The 9,875-nt window shown below is 35.3% G+C and overlaps 1 long non-coding RNA gene across 1 annotated transcript; it reads left to right on the top strand.

Annotated features, from left to right (window-relative positions):
• The first annotated feature begins 805 nt into the window (after window positions 1-805).
• On the top strand, window positions 806-5,128 carry LOC133801050 (uncharacterized). The gene is made up of 2 exons (XR_009876715.1): window positions 806-925; window positions 4,898-5,128. It is a non-coding gene; the product is annotated as an uncharacterized LOC133801050 (long non-coding RNA).
• The last annotated feature ends 4,747 nt before the right edge of the window (window positions 5,129-9,875 follow it).

Below are 9,875 nucleotides of genomic sequence, written 5' to 3'. Positions count from 1 at the left end.
TCTTAATTCCGCTGCGTATACTGTAAGTATTATATTATTTGTTTCTCTTTGAATTCAATTTTAGAAACATGTTTTAGGCTATCTCGTATTAATTTGTTTAATATTAGATATACATGAAAATAAATAAAGATCCTGTATAAGTTTTTTCCAACACCCTCTCCTTTCTAACAGCCAGGTTTTTGTATAATAATGCTTTATGTATAATATCATATTCTAACTTTTCATACATGAAAATCCTTTGGTGTATGCATAATATGAAAAGCCTTTGGTGTAGAGTTGTATGGTACGTTCATATGCAAGACCTGATTCTGTTTTGGAAAGCCTTTCATTTTATTTTACTTTTCCATAAAACTTGTGGAAAGATTTTAAAGCAAGACCTCATCTGTTTTTGGATTGACTCTTTTAAATTTAATGGCGCATGATTGAATTGTGAAAAATGCTAAGAGACTACATGTGTTGGGCACTTTCTCTTCTGTTGAAATTTTCTGGCTCCTTTGTTTTTAAAGAGAATGTTCTTTCATTCTTAAAGAGTTTTGGGTGAGAGAATTATCTGCATTTAAATTGTTGTTCTGATTTTTCTATTGAATGAACTTTCTAAAATTGGCAACAATGTTATTAATTGACTGTGAGAAAAACGAGAATAAATATTTCTTAACTACAGTAGGTATGTTTAAGAGAATGTAATTAATAATTTCATGTGATCAGCTCAATGGTGCTTTATATTGTATAGACTCCAAAGTAATACATGTTGTGATATGCGATTTAAAATGTTGCAGTGCTGGATTTCACAATGCAGCTGATGGAAACAGGATTTGAGAATGATACTATTCTTGCATTAATTGTATTTTCTCTACAGTATATTCTTGTAAACCATGAATATTGGAAAGACAAGGCGAAGCATACTCGCTGGAGAATAACATTGAAGGTACACCTTTAGTTTTACTATGGAATTTGAGTTGGTTCTCTATTTCCATCCCTTGATTATGTGTACTATTTTTTAAAGAGTACGAGAAATTAATCTGGCTTTTTACTTCATTTTAAGCAGCATTACCTTTTAAGTCTCTGTTTATCTCCTTTTGCTCCAATATTTTTACTGTGTAAGACTTAAACATTTGAGGCTAGTGATAAAATGACATTGGCTGTTTCATTATTCTAGGTTATTGGGATAAAGGGGCAGCTTCCAGGACCGATTCTCAACGTCACTACCAACTGGAATGTTGTTGCTAATGTCAAGAATAACCTTGATGAGCCATTTCTTATTACATGGTATAATGTCCGTGTGCCATTAACGTATGAGAATTGTTTTTAATGTTGACAAATTCAAATGTATACTTTGTTTTTTTGCATAATGTTTAAATGCAGGAATGGAATACAGCACAGGAAAAACTCTTGGCAAGATGGATCAAAATGCCAGCAGTGGGGTGAGCTTTTGCTTCTATTTTTTTTTCGTTTGCATTTTTTCTTGTTTTGAAATTGGAAAAGTCAGGAACACGAGTTGGACAGTTTCTCTTTTTTTCCTTTTCTTTTTCTGTAGTATGGATTTTGGAGTATGGAAAGAAAACAGCAGAAACACTTACAACAAATGGGATGGGGTTGCTCGCAGCACCACACAGGCAATCCTGTCTTGTAACTATAACCAAATTTAATAGTTTGATCAGCAAAACCTCAATTTGATTCTTGTCATGACAATGAAATAGTGCATCGACCAGTTTTTTTTCTCAGCTTTCATGGTGCCTACATTGAACTCATTAAAGAGAGTTAGTCAAGAGCTTTATTTATATAGAGAATGAGTAGTACATAGGGGGTAGTTATGAAACTAACTACCATATAACAAACTCTTCAGCAGACAAACTAACATAACTAAATAATATTAACAACTAGTGCTTTCAGAAGTGAATCATGTCTTGTTAACAGAATGATTTTCCCTGAAAAAGATGCGATTTTTACCTGTGTTTTGGGGGTAACAGAAGTGTTTGTACATTAGTAACAAGGTTTTAGTTGCTGGCATAGTCTGGTGGCCATATATTTTCCCAATGTCCCCACTCAAGGGCCTTAAAAACAAAAAGAGGTCTTAGATCACTATTGGGTTCCATGACTAATGAGTTGATTGAGTAATCAAGATAATGATTTAGACAAAAGATTTGTTTTTTTAATCAACTGGGGCTCACTTTTGTGTTTGGTGTTCATCAGGGTTATAATATACTTTTCTTTCATCCTTTTTATTTATCTTTTAAAAGGTAATCTAATTTCTGTGCTGTATGTTAGTATTTGATGTTGAATTGGTCCACTGTTAAGAGTGCAAGTTCTTACTGTATGTCCTGAAACAAGTTCTAGCTAGTGATAAATCATAGTTATGATTAGACTGAGATTGGCTATAGTGCATGCTTAGATTCAGGACATATCGCCTGGAAATTTGGTACCTAATAGACTTTGGAGTCCTATGCCCCAGTTGGTGCTTATATTGGAAATCTAGTACTGGTTGGATAAAATGGGATTATTGGCTACACATAGGGTTAGAGACTCAATGGGATGCAACAGACTTATTTATTTCTTTAATTGGTCAAATTTGTTAAAATTCCATCAGAGAGGCTTTAGTAGTTGCAATATAATATTCTCTAATTGTTCTGAGATTCCTTGTTTACTTTTAATTTGATACTTGTGTTTCTTATGTTTTGGGCATGAAAACTATGGTGTTTCCCTTTTTTGGCTCCTATACTTGTGTTACAAGAAATTCAATGAAATTATACATATAATGAATTATGTTTGTGTAAAAATTATTTATATAAATATACAATTAATTTCAGTCACATTTTATTACAAGTGGTTTGAATCATATTCAGATTGAAAAGAGAGAATAAAAAAGATAAGTGAAGGGACTAAACTATAAGTTGCAATCAACATGAAGGGACTAAACTATAAGTTGCATCCATTCCATATATTTCATAAGTTAATTAAAGTATGTGATGATTCTCAATGAATCACTGATAAGTGAATTGGATATATGGCAGTTTAGTTAGTTATATAAACTAGTTCATATACTGTAAACTTTAGGATAGAAAAGTTCAAAAATTTCTTTACTCTGTCATGATTTTGTGCTTGACTAGTACTAGAGAAGGTGAGGCTTTTAACTATCCAGAAGCTGTAATAATAACTATTGTCCTTTCTCATTAAACAAACTGAAAAAGGTTGAATAAAACAAAAAAACATTTATACTCTACTGTCACAAAAATGTACAAGACTATTTCTGGATGATCAAACAGAATTAACTTAGACAATCTTTAAGTAAATGGCTAACTCATTAGAAGAGCAAACATTTCTCTCTACTAGCTGGACATGAATCTTAGGTTTGAGACTGAAGCTTTGAAACTCCTTTAGCCAATTAAATTCTAACTTCTAAGTAAAGTTGCTAGCTTTGAAAAGCATACCAAAGGCTTTTGTCATATTTTTTTGGCCTATGTAATTTTCAGAGATTACACCCAAAAAGAAGCTTCTGTTCTCCTTTTTATTTTTTTTTATTTTTACCCTAACAGAGGTGAAAATCAATTTAGCAGAGGTGAAAATCAATTTATTTTTATAGAAGCTAGAAGCTAAAAGTTAGATAAGAAAATGAGATAAAAATATGTGAGTCTTGTCTCCATGAAGTTTAATAAAAAGGTCCAATTATTATGAGACATGTCTAGAATCCATTCTTTTTTGTTTTTCCTCTTCTTTTTTTATATAATTCTTTTGGCTGCTCCTTCTCATGATTAATTCAGTATTGATTATATTTTTTAGCTCATTACAAGTGTTGAATCACAAATATTCAACACTTGCATATATTTAGATAAAGTTTAGTTCATTCATTCTCTATTCTCTTTGATGAATGTGGTGCTATTTGGAGAGACCAGTGATAAGGAACACAACATAATGAAAATTTCATATGTTTGCCATAATGGAGTTGTATTGTATTGTATGTATTTGGTTTCGATTCATGTTAGGGTGATTGGTGCAGGATAATTGGCCTTCTGTGATGTTTGCAATGGCAGGAGGGGTGGTACTTAGCCTTGGAAATCTCTCAACTCAGTATGCTTGGACTTTTGTTGGCTTATCAGTCACAGAAGTGATCACTGCAAGCATAACAGTTGTTATAGGTCCTTTCTTTCATTCTCTCTCTCTCTGACCATTTCTAAATGTTGATGTTTGTCTGTGTTGCTCTTATAGATACTGAATTTTTTGCTTCTGTTGCGATCTTTAATGGTGACAGGAACAACCTTAAATTACTTTTTAGACAATAGAATTAATAGAGCCGAGATCCTTTTGCCTGGTGTGGTTGCTTCTTGGTTGCAGTTTGCCTTGCTTCTACTGTCCACTCATCTAATGCAGCTGATAATAAAGAAAAGCTTGAAGGTTTTTAATCTAAAGAGGGGTATGTTTCATTCATTAAATGTTAAGGTTATCAAAGAATTATCTTGTTTCCAGGTGACATTCTTCTTTCTTTTTATTAGAAAGAGTTCTTTTTTCTAACTTTATTTTTAGTTTTATTGCAGAAATTGGGCTAAACCTTATATTAAAGATGCTTAAGAAGTTTCCAGGTGCATTTTTATTTTATTGTTTTTCTTTATGATTTTGTTGTATAAGAAGTCAAAGTGTGATTCTGTTTTTATTCTTTAATTTTTTTGGGGATATATTGACAGAATTTAGAGTTCTGGAATCAATTCTTCCTCACATACTTTTTGATCATTGAGAATGATATATTTGTTATCTTGATACATTTCACAAGCCTTGTTTTAAGTTGCATGTTTTGTTGCTTCAGTCGTTGTTTTTCATGGTAGTACATCTTGCTATACCCTGCTGTTTCGTCAAGTTTTGGAGTTATTATGTTCTTAATAATAAAAGGACTTTTTTTTACAATGTGCAGGTATATTGAGATGATTTCTTTGGAGCAATTCTTGACAACATTTGTAGTTGAGGCCTTTAGAATGGAAGAATGTATTTCACTAATTTTTGTATACATTTCTTGTTTTGTATTTAGTGATAAAGGAATCTGAATTGGGCATAAATTATGTTGTAATATGATTTCTTAAGCCTAGACTAGTAGACTAAATATTGTAATTACATTTGAGTAATTAATAAAAATCTATTTATGTTACCTTATTTGGCTTCAACTTTCATATTTGTTTTCCTAGTTTTGTGTAAGTAAAAAAAGATTATGTTTCTTTGAGCTAATATAACACATGTGTTATACTAAAGTGTATTATAACACAAATAATGTGTTATACTAAAGTATAGTATAACACAAAAAATGTGTTATACTAAAGTGTAGTATGACACAAAAAAAGTGTTATACTAAAGTGTAGTATAACACAAAAAAAATGTTATACTAAAGTGTAGTATAACACAAATTTATAAGTATTGAAATGTGTTATATAATCGACTATAAATAACATAATTAAACACTTATCTATTTATTAAAATAACACATAAATTGTGTTATCATTGACAGTATAATAACACATCTGTATAACAATGATAAAGTGTTATGTAAAGTACCTTGACCTACGATAACATAGTCAGTCTTAACACATCAAAAAGTGTTATAGTATGTTTTGATAACACATTTTCGATGTTATTAAAAGCATTTTTTCTTATAGTATGTCCATCTCCATCCCAGGCCACCAATATAAAGCTTTCAATTTCTAATACATTTTTCATGATGTTTGGATGAAGAGAACAAGAGAATAGTATGAGATTCATCAAGAATCTCCCATTTAATCCCAGCGTCCATCGAATTCCAAATCCGATCTCTTTTACCACAATAACTCATGTCTGACACTGCATAGTCCTTAGCTATCTAGCTAAGACTTCCCCCTCAATTTTCCCATCTGTGGTTCACTTAACTATGTTCCTTTAATCCCTTCTACATGAGTAACTCAGACATAACATTGGCCCACCAGTCACTCTACTCTAGTTCTAGTCATATCCTTCAAATAACATGATACATAGGCAATCCCTTTTGCACCATAATCTAACTCATCACAACATAAACCATGTGATCTGCATAACAAGTCTATGCTTCTCTAGATGCAACAAACAAAGAAACAGCATGGTACCAAAACCAGTTAGCACAATACAAAAATCAGAACTAGAAAGTTGACCTGCCACCCCTGAGGAACTAGCCTCAGTCTCAGTCTCTGACTGCATCGGAGCGAACACTCGAGTTGGAGTCGAGATGTCCACCCTCTTTTGCTCATTCTTCCTTCGCCTTGGGAAATCCTTCTTGAAATGCCCAACCATTTCACATAAGAAACATGCCTTTGCTTGACATTCTCTCAGATGACGCCTCTCACACTGAGTGCATTCTGGGTAAGTCCTCCTGTTCTTTTTCTTACTCGCTCCGATAAATGGAGGTATCAATGCTTGAGCTCCATGCTCTCTGGAACTTTCCTTCTCAATCTGATTTCCTGTGCTTTCAAGAGCAAGAGCCTTCCCTACCACCTGAGCGTAGGTAGAGATTTCATGCACTGAGGCAACTCTAATGCCCTGAGTTATTCTGGGATTCAATCCCTGGATAAACCTTTCCCTCCGAGCTACATCCGTGAGTACCATGTCAAAAGAAAACTTGGACAACCCATCAAATCTGTTAACATACTTGGTTACTGTTGTGTTTCCCTGAACGAGGTTCAGAAACTCATTCATCTTAGCAGTCTTGGCTGCATCACAGTAATACCTTTCATTGAACAGCTGCCTAAATTCTTTCCAATCCATCACAACTGTATCTCGTGTCTGGGATACTACTTCCCACCATGTCCAAGCATCATCCCACAATACATATGTAGCACAGATCACCCTATCGCGACCTACCACCCCCATACTGTCAAGAATGGAACTGATCATGCCCATCCATTGCTCAGCTCTGAATGGATCTAGGCCTCCCTCAAAGACTGGAGGGTAATACTCCTGGAATCTTCCACTGAGAAATTCCCATCTGTTCTCAACCCTAGGCTGAGCCAAAACTGGTGCCACTCTTGGCATAGCAAAGGAAGAGCTGTTCCCTAACAGATTCCGCTATTGCTTCAAACACCTGATCTCTTCCTCTTGCCTCTGCAATCTTAATTGCAAATCTGTAAACATTTGCTGGAAATTCTGAGGGGCACATGAAGAACTGAAACCCTGGCTGTAATTCCCAGCCTCTGTATAACCACCACTAGGTCTCATTATCTTTCTTGGATACATACCTGCTGGTTGAATCTACAGTCAATAACTTGACCCATTAAATATGATGAACATATTAAGAGCTTTCCCCACGGGAACAATCTTACCACACTACATTCACAAACCACTGCAGTGGTAAACACATGCCCATAGCATTTATTCATCAATTCATAATCCCTGCTCTTCCAACATTCACACCATGCCTCCAACTCTAGCATGAGAATATCACATTTATATAATCATGGAGCAGTTAATCATATAATCACATTCATATATGTTCATGGATCATGTAAACATATAATCATTTAATATTCAAGAGCCAGGCTTTATCAGAATCTCATGCTCCCTAATACAATGTGCAGGTAAAACATTTACATTCTATTTAAGCAGTTAAGCACATAACTACAGAGTGAAGTCTTTCATGACGAGTGTACATGCTCAGCTTGTCTTCAGGAACCCTTAACCTTGGCTCGCTCTGATACCATGTTTTGTAATGCCTTACTACCCATGGATCGTTACGGCGTGCATTTTAAACAGTGCTAAACTCGCTAATTGAGTCATTTGGCCATAATCGTGTAATTAAGTATGATTAGCAGTTTAGGGTTAAATTTTTAGTTAAGATACAACGTTTCACTAAAACGTTTACTGTATACATTAGGATCCCAAAAATATAATTTAAAGGTTAATTACAACAAAATATTTACAACCAACTGACCTAAGCGGCAAAATAGGGTTTAACCCTAGTTCCTCTTTAAACCCTCGGTCGTGGCGGTCGAGCAGCCACATATGTACACATCGTCACCTAAGCTCTCCAACTCAAGGATGGTCCAACTTTCTTTTTTCTTTACCTGCACCACATAGCATCCGTGAGCCGAAGCTCAGCAAGAAAACTCAATATGCTCATGAACAGTAATAATATGTTACTAAATCATAATGTGCATGCCTAGCAATAATAGCCATATTCATGCATGCAAATAAGTCCAGATAATGATTGTGGGCCCTGCCCTTTGTATGGATGACTATCAAGTCAATCCTAAGCAAATGAGTGATTAACACTTTGAGATTCTGATAATCATGCTGGGGCTTATAGCCCAAATCAAATGAGTGCTTAACACTTTGTGGTTCTGATAACCATGCTGGGGCATGTAGCCCTAATCAGATGAGTGACTGATGAGTAAGTCACTAACTTAAACCAAATGAGTGACTGATGAGTGAGTCACTAGCTTAAACCAGATGAGTGACTGATGAGTGAGTCACTAGTTTAAACCAAATGAGTCACTAACATGGGCTCCGCACCCTTAGCCATGTGACGATAGAGTCACCTGTGGGCCTTTCGGCCCTGGCTCTAAGTGACTAGCAATTAGGGTAAGACAAGTGCTTTTGGTTTTCATCGAACTTGAGGTCGGTCAAGAACTAATGCTGATGATGAGTCATTTAGTGCTTGTGTTGATTAGATCTAATCATTTCGACTTGTGTTGAACACATCAGTGGCGTTCTTGACTCTTAAGCCAATACCGTACAACTCGTGCCGATTTCTGACTCATGGGTCAGTGCCACACACAAGTAAGCAATGCACCCAGTCGTATATCATATGTCAAATATCCAAATGTAGGGCATTCAACATGCTTACTTAACAATCACTAGCATAATTATGATCATGCACAATTATAGAGACTCAAGCTCTGATCAATCTCATATTCAATATTCACGTCATGCCCTAATCACATGTTTCTCATGCATCACATACTAAGTGCAGTTTTCTTACCTTTGGTCCAAGCACAGATTACCAATAAATGAGCCACAAGCACGATCCTGATTCCAAGCCACTAGTGATAGCCTAGTCATAACCATAAACGGTGTTTCAATGAGTTCAAGTTCTAAAACCCAATCCTGGGACCAATCCCGTGCTCTCAGGACCTCCAATTCCACCAAACAGGGTGGTGGAATCATCCCCCGAGCCCTCGGGTAAAAACGCCAAAAAGTACCAAAAAACCACATTCTGAAGGTTGTGTAGCGCTACAGTGCTACCTTTGGGCGCTACAACGCTATAGACAGACCCAACCGCCCCAAATAGAGCTCCTAGCGCTACACCGCCCAACCCAGAATTCTGGGTTCTCAATTTCGTGTTCTTCGAGCTTCAAAGCTCCAAATCTGACCCCAACCTATCCAAATCTAAAAAATTAAAGTTCCCAAACATCCTAATCCCAAATTCAATAAAACCCAAGCTTCAATTCATCCAAAAACTCATCAAAACACAAAATCCAATCCCATCTTTAAAACTTTAAAAACTTAGAATTTAAAACTTGAATTACCTCTGATTATGTTGTTTCCCAACTAAATCCTCTGGCTAATAAGCTTCTAATCTTTCCTAGAATTGCTATGCCTCGATCCTCGCTTGAATCTGAGTCCTAGAACTCAAGTTTCCTTCGAAAATGTGATCGGGTGTGAAAAATGGAACTTTGAGGAAGAGAGAACGTTCTAAATGTTCTTTTTATTTCTTAACAAGTTACTTCAAGCTTAAGTATCCTCAAACAAATCTTAATGCTCGGGGTCCCGAAAACGCCCCCTAGGGGTAAAATAGTCAAAACTTCCAGAATTTCCCCTTGATCTTACTAACTCTCAATTTATCATCAAATATTTATTCCCATTAACCAATATCCTGGTAATGTGCTAAATACCCCTTG

This window comes from Humulus lupulus, chromosome 9 (assembly GCF_963169125.1).
Source record: "Humulus lupulus chromosome 9, drHumLupu1.1, whole genome shotgun sequence".
Classification (NCBI taxonomy): Eukaryota; Viridiplantae; Streptophyta; class Magnoliopsida; order Rosales; family Cannabaceae; genus Humulus; species Humulus lupulus.
Note: the sequence above shows the minus strand (reverse complement) of the source record. Positions and strands in the feature narration are given on the sequence as shown.